The sequence below is a fragment of the Takifugu rubripes genome, chromosome 9, assembly GCF_901000725.2.
Source record: "Takifugu rubripes chromosome 9, fTakRub1.2, whole genome shotgun sequence".
In the NCBI taxonomy this organism is placed as follows: domain Eukaryota; kingdom Metazoa; phylum Chordata; class Actinopteri; order Tetraodontiformes; family Tetraodontidae; genus Takifugu; species Takifugu rubripes.
Genome location: NC_042293.1, coordinates 11,188,921 through 11,201,491, shown reverse-complemented (window position 1 = coordinate 11,201,491; position 12,571 = coordinate 11,188,921). Strand labels below are relative to the sequence as shown.

Below are 12,571 nucleotides of genomic sequence, written 5' to 3'. Positions count from 1 at the left end.
CATAGATGCATTATAAATCCTGTGTTGAGAGAAGAGTGTGAGAAAATAATTGCCAAAGTTCCTGAGTACTAACATAAATCCTCTAAAGTTTAGGATCCAGAACTTTCATTTCAGTTTGTTGTCCCTCCTTAAAACTCAGTGCACACCTAAACACACACACACACACACCGTGTAAGGTAATATGATAATGCTTTCAACAATAGTCCTTTTAGTTGAATTTTTCATGGACTCAAAGGCGAATGATGCAGTGTTGCTCACAATATCTAATAAGCGGCGTTGCTCTGCCAAATATGTCTTCTGTATTTGCATTTAAACCAGCCAAGAGCTGATTTATGTTAATGATGTGTTGGACTTATCATTTTAATGGAACAGAAGGAGGACAGAGTAACAGACTGAAACCATTTAGATGGACTAAGACGTTTGTGTATGGGTGCATGCATATCTGCAGTGAGTGTTTGGCACACTGGGCTGCAGCAGTTCTTGTATATTTGTTTTTGGGATGATTAAGCAGTTGCTGAACAACACAAGCGCCACTGAGAACTAAATATTCACAGCATTCACATGCAGTAAAGTACACAAAGTGATTCTTGGCCTTCCTGATTCCTCAATGATTGCGGTGTCCACGAATGCCTCTAATTGCTTCCTAATGTTGTGCTAATTGCATCGTCCAACTGGTGGTCATCCTAACTCTCACAAATGCAAAAAAAACCCCCAAACAAACAAACAAAATACGCCAAAAAATGAAGCAAGTTTTGCATCACATGCATTGCTGACAATCAAATATTTACATCTGACTATAACACTTCAATCCAAAAAAACCCCAAAATCCCGGCCTGAAATCGAATCCATCAGTTTGATGCTGTGACGAGACACTTATTGTTGTTCAGGGTCACGGGAATGTTGGAGCCTCTCCCAGCAACATTGAACCAGAGGCAAAATAAAGCCTAGAAAGTTAGCAAATGTAACACAGGACACCACTCAGACCTTAGGACAATTATCATTGAACACATTACAATTAGAATACTTTTAGTCGAACATGATTAATAGGACCGGCTTGCAATTACACCTAATTAGCAGCCATGGTGAGGTGCATACACACTACCAGGCTGAGATATTGTTGGTAACAGACAGTCAATCAGAGTATGACAGAGAGAGAGAGAAAGGAGAGAAAAGGGATAGCATTGTGCAAGCTCTGGGAAAAGTTACAGTCTTTCCTAGGAAAGACCAAGTGCAGGTCTCCAGGGAAACCAACCCAAAGACCTCCAGACAGACACTGGCAAAGACACAACCCCATGTGTGGGTGTGTGTATGCAAAAACTACAAAGAAAAGCATTTTCCTGCAAGTATGCATATCAATCATGGGGAAGAAGTGGAGGTGGAGATGTGTGTCAGGGGTGCTCAGTGCTAAGAACGTGCAGTGCCAAACCACAGATAAAAAAAACATGGCTTTGTCCTGTTTAGGTTTCAGAAAGTAATCTGTGTAGAGATGCCACAGCTGTCTCTGTCTGATCTCATCCATGCTTAGCATGTATCAGTTTTATTAATATGTTTCAGATATTTGATTGCTCATTGAGCTATTGTAATAAGGCTATTCCCTGTAGATTTCTCTGGTTGCCTGTATGTAAATGTAAAATTCTGGATCACAAGTCTTAGATAGCGCACAAAGACAGACAAACAAATGAGAATACACACATTTTTTATGGTGTCATATTCTCTCTGGGTCCAGATGAGGGCATGTAATGTCGCTTTAACCAACCTGTGTTTAGCCAAACTGTCCGTAAAGCAGGCAAAGCCATATTTTACCCCTTCTACAGTATAAAAAAGCAACTGTTTGGAGCTCGGCTCTTACTCCCATTGTGCAGCGTGGATGCACCAAACAGCACAATCACTCATCGAAGTGTACAAGCACACCTCAGAACAGGGCGTGAAGCTGAGGTACACTGACGGCTGTACTTTACCGTTCAAATTCATCCTTTTGTGTCTCCACCTGACAGCAGAGAGAATATCTTCTGAACACTGGTGGATGAGGAGGAGAATTGACAAGGGCATGAATATAAAGGTGTAATTAAGGATTTTGAATGGACTCAAACAGCTACATTGTTGGCAGGCCCGTGTGTATTCTGTAAACAATGGGTTCAACATACGGCTGGATGAATGTGCTGGACACGGTTAAGACAATGCTGAAAAATCCAACACACTGGAACGCCACATCTCAATTAATGCAGAATCCTGCTGTAGAGCTATAAATAACAAGAATCTCATCCAGAACTTTCTTTCTCTATCTTTCCACACCAGCCCGCTCATACACACACACGTTCTGTCAGTTTTACCATATGCAAATTTAAACGTGACGCAGTGATTAGCCAGCGGGATTATGATGCTATGGTGAGCTCCTGTGGTCCCCTGACAAAACTATTCTTGATTCCAGCCCTGAGGAGAGACAGAAGAGTCCGAAAACCAGACCAATAATTGTACTCTGACACATTTTATGTAATTACTTGTTGGTTTGCCCTGCGTATTTGCTCATTTTAGTTTAACCCTGATCTATTTACTCATTTAGCTCTTTAAGCTCAATCAGGAACTGAAGCAAACGAGCTTCATTATGGTGCCTATTACAAATACAATGAAATATGCATGAAAGTCCAATAATGCCCACTGTGGAGAATCGTTCACGTCACTTCAAAAGTAAGGATATAATGTCGAAGAGAAGTAGAAAGCAACTGTATTACACTATTCACATGTAAAATTCACCCTCGCTTAGCCAACCTCCAATTAGTCTTTTTAATGTACAAGCATAAGAAACAGAATATAGAGGAGAAACAAAAGACAGAAACAGCCCCGAGACAAAACTGAAGCCGCTGCAGAAACTTGTCCTACTTTCTACAGAGAACAAATTCTTGTTCCTACCACCGTGCTGGAGATGGAGAGAAATGAGAAAGGGGAACAGATTTGATAACAGTTCCCAAGCAGCAGCAATGAAAGAGACAGCATTTCTCTGAGTGGCGTTGTTGGACTGTGTTCTCCCAGCGGAGGGGAGGGGAGCTTAACACACTGATTTCACCGCGCTTTATCAATTCCTCTGCCTGCAAATTTTTCCTTTTTCGTCCAAGCTGAGTCTGGTTCTAATTTAGAGTCCATTCTGCATTAGAAAAGTGGTGTTCATTTATCCTGTGTCAGCTGAAGGACAAATAGAGGTATTAAAAACAGAGACCATAAAACCAGACACTTATTTAATGGTCTGAAAATCAGGTCAGGTGTAAATTTACCGATTATTCTATATAATCTATTAAACTACTGCAGGAAACAGTCATTTTACCCTTTTGAAATGTGAGTAACGGCTTCTCCTACAGGCACTGATCAAAGTGATGGAGGAAACCGCTTCTGGAAAACAATACCTCATCATATAATTACACTAAACAAGAAACTTTCCCCACTCTTGACTGTCAACTGCAAAATAAATCAAAGGCAGGAAAAGATAATATAAACTACCGAAGGCAGAGGCAGGGGGAATGGTAATGCCATCCTACGCTGCTGCAGCCTCAAGGTGAAATGCTGCACGAGGCATCAGACTGAGCTGTCGAGTGGGGGGCAAAACTTCACACATTGTTCGAAATAAACTCCACTGTAGAACACTGGTGTAAATAACATCATATATTTGTACTTTTCTATCCAAATAATAACGTATTACAGATTATACCTGAGCAAGGGTCTTGCTGGTGATCACGTCTTTCTTTACCCCCCCCCCCCCACAGTGTCAATAAAGCAGCCTGTCAGTCATTGAGAAGTTCTCTTCAGGCAATGTCTTGCAAAGTCTCAGTGTTTTAATTCAATTTAAAGCCAAAATATTAGAATATTGTGAAAAGTGGAACTGGCAGAATAATAAATGGAGCACAAAACGCTAATCACATCATGACTCTGGTCCATAAAGAGTAACCAGATTATTCCGACATGCAAATATTACCTTCCAGCACAAAAAAGATCCAACTACTGTATAGCAGAAAGCCATTAAGTCAGAACTATAGGCAACATCAATACCAGGGGTAGGCCTTATATGAACTGTGGATGGAAACACAGAAACAAAGATGTAAAGCTGGAAAAAGACACATGCTAGAAAAATAATATTAAAAATAATAATAAATAATATACACAAGATCATAAAATTGACTGTTAGATGATAAATTGACCTGAAAGACGCCTTTCATAGTGTAAAGCAGTTCAATTTTCTAACGGCTTTACTTGACATTTACCTGATGAAGCTGATGAAGCTGATTTGTGTGTGCTTCCCTCTTATCCCGCATAAACATCACCCAGGTGATGGATTTAATGCCGTTATCTATTGGAAGTTTTAATCCTCCTGTTGCTTGTTAGGATGTGTTTCACAGTTGTTGAGACCAAGAAAAGAATGGCTCACACAATGGTGATTTACCTTTTTTTTTTTAAAAAAAGGAAACAATAAAAAATATAAATGAAGTAATATAAAGATAAAGCAATTAACAGATGATGTGTTATAACTAATTTAAATAAATAGGTAGACAAATTTACATGGATCTAATTCTCCCTCTGCTATTGGGAAATCGTATTTCTCTCCAGAAGCTGTTATGCATATGTTTGCAAATCTAAGCATGTATAGTTCTGTTTACCACGTGCACGGCCACCTCCTGGTGCTCCTCTGCAACCTACTACCGTGTAAACAACAGCTGGTTCCTTGTAGTCCAGAAATACCTGTAAATTCCAATCTCAAGGACTCACACGTCTGCACGCCATTGGTTAGACTGCACGAACAGTTGAGTGCATGTTGCTACGCCATAATAACAATCTGAGCATGCAGCCAGCGCGCACAAGCTTTACCGAGCGACTGTGGGACTTCTTTCATTTCAACAACATGGTTTCCCAGAAACTACAAAGACAGATAGTCTGCGCCAAAAGCTCCTGAGATTAGGGTTGGCAACCTCGTGAAAAATAAACATGGGACAGCTCACCGGGAGGGCCGACCGACACGATTGTCTCCGCTCATGCTGAATTATTATGTTGCCTTATTTGTGTGTGTAATGATTTTCTAAACATTTGACTCCAACCCAAATTTAATTAGATGCATGTTTTGAGTGATGCAAATATACGTGGAAGACAAATTATTCAACAATTTATTTATTTATTGTAAAATAGCAAAAACACCAGATTAGAGCAAATGTCTTTCTAAAAAAATATCTCTCTCTCTCTTCTATTTAGTGCAGTTAGAAAAGTGCAGACTATATTATACGATAATAGGGGACAAATACGCTATGCATGCTGTTTTTCTAAATATGGGACACTTCCATTTTTCTAGGGATGGTTGGCAACCGTACCCGTGAATAAATGCAGGAGATTGTTGCGCCTTCATTTAATTTCCAGTTGATACACTGGTACGGGGGGGGGGGGGGGGGGGGGGGGGGGGGGGGGGGTTGGCATAACTCCTACACCACTCACTGAAACTCACATTGGCTGCAGAGAAGAAGCTGTTAAGTTAAACTGCAGTTATTAAATCATCGGCTGGAAAAGCAGAAACAAAACCTGTTAAAACAAACTGGACATAAAAGAAAAAGAATAACGATGACCAACGTTTAAACGACAGGGAATAATCTATTGATGTGACACCAAGCAGACCAAACCTGCAGCTCAGACTGATACTGTCAACATCTGAACTGCAGCACATCTTTAAATGTGAGGCCTATATTTTTCTAAAATATGGTGTGTCAGTTTGCAATGAGCTTGTGGTTGAGGGCAGAGACACACAGGAAGCCTTTACAGAACAACAGGGTTAATCCAGAGCTTACTCAAACGTTGATGCCAGACAGACAAGGTTGTGACCTATAACACACTACATACAACACAATTACTCAACGCCTCACAGTTTATAGCAGAACAGCAAAAATAAAAAATCTTGGGAATTATCAGGATCTTTCCAATTGTGTGACCCTTTTAAAAATGAATTTGTGCAAAAAAGATTGCTTCAATTGTGGGTTTGACTCATCGAGTAGATATTAGTGAGTAACACCTTGATGAGCATATTAATACAGTATGACGGCCTCAGTGTCACAATGACAACGATTCTTCACTTATCATTACTTAAATGTTTTCTAGAAAAAAAAAAGATTTAACAACATTTTTTAGACAACCCAAACAAAAAAACCCTCCCAGAAAAAAGTTATTCAAAACATGAACCAAGGTTGTGGAGGAACAAGCGGTAGAAAGTGAGTGAGTGAGTGAGTGAACCAAGGTTAGCAGAAGCTAGCCTAGTTCCAGGTTATATACTGGTCCAGTCAAACATCTTGACTCTTATAATTTGGTAAACATGTACATAATGTTTTAAAACGTCCTCACCAGTGTCTCATCTGCACTGGAAGTCAATGGCAATAATGCCTGGACTAGCTCGCCGTTACTCTCTTCTCCTTTGTTCCGCTCATTTATTTAGTCTTATGCAAATGTTTCCCATCTGCAAGCCGCTGCCACACTGACAAGACAGAAGCTGCTAACAAGCAGCAGATAAAGAGGAAAACAAAGTTAGATAAAAAAAATACTCACAAACTACTATTGTGTCCCCAATCATTGGTGGCGAGTGGCGAAGAAGGCCACATTGCACACGGAGGCCAAATGGAGGTGGTGCGTGAATAAGAGACAAAGAGGAAGGAAGAGAGAAATAGCCTGAGTGCTTCATAAGAGAGAGAGAGAGAGAGAGAGAAAGGGAGGGTACGAGTATGAAAGTGGCTCATAATTGAGCCAAAACATTATGGAAGAGAGCGAGCGAGGAAAGAACACTGGATGGGAAAAGAGCTCGCAGTAAACGAGTGTAAGAATTTCATAATCTCAGCTTCCTCTACTGAAAGAAAAGAGGGTAGCACCCTCCTTTTTGCAGCATGGCAGCAAGCAGAGGAATGGAAATGGGGAAAAGGTTTAACTTGTTTTGTTCAAGACCCCACGCAAACCGTCTTGTTGCTATAAAAGTGCACCTCCTCATACACCTTAATATGTGTCCACATCAGGATCCTTCTGCTAGAACCTGGGCCTTTTCTCTCCTGTATAACTGATTTGGTCAAGCCTAACTAATAAATGGCACACATGGTTAGATACTAGATTTACAGGCCCAGGTTGGAACTGGGTGGCCCATGTGAGTGACGGTTTTACAACCAAGACAAATCAGAGGCATTTTCCTAAACTTTTACGAATGTATCTCTCTGACATTTGCTATGGTCCACAACATTACTATGCACCTAGTCAGCAGTGCCATGTCCCCCAGTCACAACTACTGGGAAATATACAGTTTGGCTTCTACACGGAAGAGGCAGGGCTGACATTCAGGATGGAACAGAACGGCCTGCTGGGTGGAATCAGTCCAAGGTCACTGGCTGAAAAGATAATGAGAAGCTAATGCTTCTCATTATCTTGAGTGGGATGAACTTATCAATAAATTCTAAAGTTGAAGTTCAACTTGTCATAATTACGCATCAATATAAAAGGCCAATAAAAGGAGAGCCACTACACAGAATACACACAGATAGTCTCAGATAGTCTCTGACTTTATCACTCAGTTTTAGGGATGAGAAATCAGTGGGTATATTAACATAAAAGACTAAGTCACTAGTGACAAAAAGAAAGAAAGATTGCTGACACAAGCTTCCAGGGAACATGAACCAAAATAATAAATGCCTTTGTAGTTGCTGTAGTTGCTCGTCTTTGTAGATGCTTCTGTATCTCAGGGCGCAGCTTAAATATAGCTGCTTGAAAATATGACTGCTCTACCAACTGGAGATCTATTCACACATGCAGTCTGTGTTACCAGAGTTCCAGGATTTTCCTCAGAGGCAGTAATATATCGATAATGATCTTTATTTAATTGATGCTAATGCTGTTACATATTCAATAGTTAGGGTTCAAGTTTCAAGTATTCTTTGTTAAGACTCCACTGGGAAATATATCATCCCAAGAAAGGGAAAATAAATCATTACTGACTGTGTAAAAAGGAAGAAACAAAAGTAAGACTGAGGATAATGGGAGAAAAAAGGCTGTCAAGTGTCAGCTTAAAGTCTTGCTGCCCTTAATGCATGGCTTTAAAAAAAAAAAAAGGTTTGTGGTTGGACAACATGTATGACCAACCTACCATTACGGTCTGCTGCCTTTCATCTGCTTGTATGTGCGATGCTTCTTCCTACATAAATATTGCTGTCAAGCATGCACTTCCACACAAACACCACTGATCTGTCACGCAAACAGCTGTTTTCCATCAGTCGTATCTTGCAGACACTGGCACATTAGCAGTTTCTGTGCATCCAAAAAGAACATCCAGAACTCCTCCTAGCTGACAGTGGTGATGTGCACAATAAGCTCAGATGCTGCCTGAGTAGTCGGTTGTCCGTACTTCATATTTATTGAAAATGTCTGAAGGACAACATGGGGTGGTTGGAATTCCCACACTATCAATTGTGCCAAGACTGATCCTCCCTCACTCCCTCATGCCCGCTATCAGTAAATAGCCTTCTGAAGCTTTCAATCTGCCCTCTTTCTTCAGCTGCATGGTAATTATTAATGGGATCAAAGCATATGACAGAGCTTTTTTACACCAGTGATGTTCAGCCTGAGGAGCTTAGGGTGGGGAATGATAACGGGAACTCTATATGCCCTCTATATGCAGCAAAATAATTTAACTTTAATTAAAGTAAGAAGTGAGAGGTTTAAGGTTGTCATTTTGAAGCTTATCAGAAGCATTTAAATGGTGCAAGATCCTCATTCCCTGGATGAAAAAAAAAGATGTTAACAATGGAACGACGCATGTAGATGTGATTACATAATTTGGAATTGTTTCTCAGAAAATGCCTCTCTAGGCAGAAGACTTTAGCCCTCATGAGGAATGCTCTTGATGTGACAGGACGCTGGGATCCATCAGTGCTGGTCGCTGGGAAAATGAAGTCATTACAACCCTGAGCGAAGTCAAACCTTGCTGCTTGTTACTGCCTTGTGTAGCTCAGTTCTATTTATAGGTTGATGGGCTTAAAATATCCATATGAAGTGTGATTCATTACCTCAAAATCAAATAATGAAGCAAGGAAATTTTTTAGAAAGCTTCTGAACTGCCTGGGCATCTGCATATTCATGCACACCTCATTGACCCACATCAGGATTTATTAGCTTAACTACAAGTTATGATTATCATGGCTCAGTGGGCAAAAATGGGTCAGCTGTGTACTGATGTAAGACCCATAATAAGCATGTTTGCTTGGCTCCGGCCTGAAATGGTACACTCTGATATTGACATATCTGTGCCATCCTGCTAAGAAGAAAATTCAACTGTGCCAGCCGTACATTCCATCAACAGCTGAGCTTGTGAGAGACATGCACAAACAGGTCACCGCAAAACAGCCAGAACCTTGGATCAGCCAGTCCAGGCTTAAGTGCCGTATCGCATTGCAACCTGATACAATTTAGGGATTCATAACAATGTGCCTCCAGACTGTTGGGAGGAAGTGTCGTGTGACTTGTTGTGGCACAAGATTAACATCATTTGATATATTTGAACATGTAATAAGTGTGTCTTCTTAGAAGCTTAGCATTGCAGCTAGCAAGTCAAGCTAACTGCTCATCATTTCATGTCCTTGAACAAAGTTCCTCTGGGCCAAACAAGGACCCCCCCCCCCCCCCCCCCCCAAAATAATGAAAAGCAGTTCAGCGGCGAGGTGGTGGGAAAGTTAGTTTCTACCAAATATGGGGAGATAAACAGCTGGGGGGTGTTGGGAGATAACAGCACAATAAAAATACAATTATCTTTTAGATGAAAACTGGATAAAATTCTGCTCCCTTTCGACTGTGTGTCAGTTTTTCTCTCCCAAAATATTCTCTGCCCCCTCCCCGGTAGCCCTGCCAAGCTGTCTAAAAATCTTAATTGTTGCCATTTGGCAAATGTAGACAGAGTTGGCTCTGGAGGCCCTCTGGCAAGATGGAGCCCACAAGTTCCCAAAGAAACAGTGCAGCACATAAATCCACACATGGAAAGTTATCACTGAAATACCGAAGGAAAGAAAATGTTCAGAAATGCTTCATGAAATGCATATTCATAGTTTTAACATTTTCAATGACGTGATTTCATTAAGATTTTGAGTTTTTAAGTGGAGTGTTTGGACATTTGAAAAAGAAGAATTGGACATTTGACACTGACAAGCCAGAATGTGGGTAGTTATCCTAGTGAGGACTCATGTTAGCATGTACGGAGCATGCTTAACAGCATGAATGAATGATTACCTATAAACTCTCCATTTTCAAACTCATCAATAATGTACAGAGTATTGATGCTTTTCCTCCACATTAGCGAGCTCTACGATATGGAGGAACTACAGTGTAATGGGGGAGGCAAGCAGCGTGAGCAGATCTATATTCCTCCTGAGGAAAACACATAGAAACCTGTTTTCTTGTCATACAGTCATATATAATCATGCATCTAATTCTGTCAATTTTATGCACAATAATGTATGAATGACACACTGCCAGTATAGGTCAATATAACATCATGTAAATAACATTTAGAAAGCTCATGATATTGGGTCCTGACATGTCATCAGAGGTCCAGTTCAATAAAGGCATTCTTTCCACCTCCAGAGGGCTGGTGTGTCAACACAGCTGACAAAACACGCAATGAGGGGTGGGAAGAACCAGGTCTCTGGAGCCACAACACAGAAAGATTACACATGAAGGAAAAAACAAATAATGGGCCAATGTGACTACAGGACAGGCATCACAAGGCCAGAAGGCCACCAGATAGGCTCAGTTTGCTCACACACACTTGAATACTTTATCTGAAACCTAAACATTTGAGAAAACATTCCCAGGTTTTTGAAAATGATGTAATGATGGACGGGATGGGGCTGCCTGCATGGGAAAGCAGCCTTGACTAAGGAATGGCTGGGACCCACTGAGGGAGAATAGCTAAGTTGGGATAACTATAGCAGACGGCGTGGAGAGGACAAGGGTCATCGCTTGGTGGAATTCTGGGGGCTCTGCCACGCCCCCCGTGGCAAAAGTTCCGGGTAGCCAGCCGAATTCCAACAAAACTATCTCGGGATGAAAATAGTTCATGATATCACACTGAAGGCATCCAATCAGGCAGGTAGGAGGAAATAAAAATCATTTAGGTTTTGTCTGATTCTGGGATGGATGCCAGGAGGCCGCTTTTAAAGCTCAAGAACTGCAATTTCTGTATTTTTAAAAAGTGGGTTTTATTTATTACAGCGTCAACAAAACTCAAACCGTACGAGTGATATTGTTGTCAGCAATTATCCTACAAGAGAGACGAGCTGGCCCAGATTACTTGATGTTGACACTTCAAGCATCTCTGCCCCCCCCCCCTCGCTGAGGTGATCTGATGGGAACCTGAACGGCTGCTGTTTTCCACAACCCACTTACTTGGATTTCTATTAGGGACTGACAGCAAAAAGCAGAAGTGTGATGGGCATATATGACCCAGACACCCACTCCTTTATTGATCTCCGATGACCTTGGCCACAGTGACATGATGGACGACAAGGTCAGAACACCACTTAAAATGTTTTGCCTTTCTCTTTTTATTCCCCCAACTTACATAAATTAACAGGCTCCACTGCATTTTAATGATGTGAACTGGTTTCTAATGGAAGGAGGGCAGTTTTAACGAGCACTGGTCCAAAATCTGGTCCATTTAACACAGCAATCAACAACAACAACAATGTAAACAGCTTACATAGGTCGGCCGTGTGCAATACGTGCATGTTCTTTGCCAGTCAATACACAATGGTTTAGAGAGGAGACAGAAACAACACTTCCATGAAACTTACATTATTTTTTTTTCCATAATAATAAAATTTTCTGATAAATGTTAAGACAGTGTCTGAGCCAATGAACAGATAACAGTGTCCATCATTCACAAAAGCTTTTTTTATCTTAGCAATTGGATTAAAATAGATTTATCTACAAAAATAAGTGTTCTGGGAGGCAACAGGAGGGGCGGTTAACAGATTGAAATGGTTCATGAAGCGTGTCCTCTGGCAAAGATGCTATTAAACAACCAAAGCTTTTATTTTTTCATAAATCAAAGCTTATTAAAAGGGCTCTAAAAGGAAAAATTCAATTTCCTAAATGATCTAAACTAACTAAATTGCAAATTTGACCAGCAACTTTAGTGCAAGCGGTGCCTGCTGTTCACTCCTGTTTCCTGTCTTTCTCCACTCCTATCTGGACAGTAAACTAGCCTGAGTAGTCCGATTAAATGGGTATAATGTCTGTAAAAGCACAAGCAAGTCAAACAAAACAAATTAGGCTGGGACGGATGCTCTGCAGACCTGCTATGTGAGGTCATTACTGTGCCTCTTGGACTCAGGGTAATAAAACCATTTGTACGTAGCCAAAAGCCAAGTACTGACACACTCTGCATTCCAATTCGACTTGATAGGAGAAGCAGAGGGCATTTTTGAAATGATAGCTCTCCTCCGATTTCCTCCTCTCAATTTCATTTTTCCTAATCTCATATGGCCGAGCAACTGACTCCAAAGCAGACACCTCTGAGGGTTAAGGGGGGGTA

At 40.9% G+C, this 12,571-nt stretch overlaps 1 protein-coding gene across 2 annotated transcripts in view; it reads right to left on the bottom strand.

The window, feature by feature from the left end:
- Window positions 1-12,571, bottom strand: part of peak1 (pseudopodium-enriched atypical kinase 1) — a 31,453-nt gene that overhangs the window by 14,749 nt on the left and 4,133 nt on the right. The window contains exon 1 of one of the 2 annotated variants that reach the window (XM_011607435.2): window positions 6,559-6,800. The exons of the other annotated variant lie outside the window; for it this stretch is intronic. The gene's annotated coding sequence lies outside the window, so the exon portion shown is untranslated. Of the gene's footprint in view, window positions 1-6,558; window positions 6,801-12,571 lie in introns of those variants that run through there. 2 annotated transcript variants of the gene reach the window in all.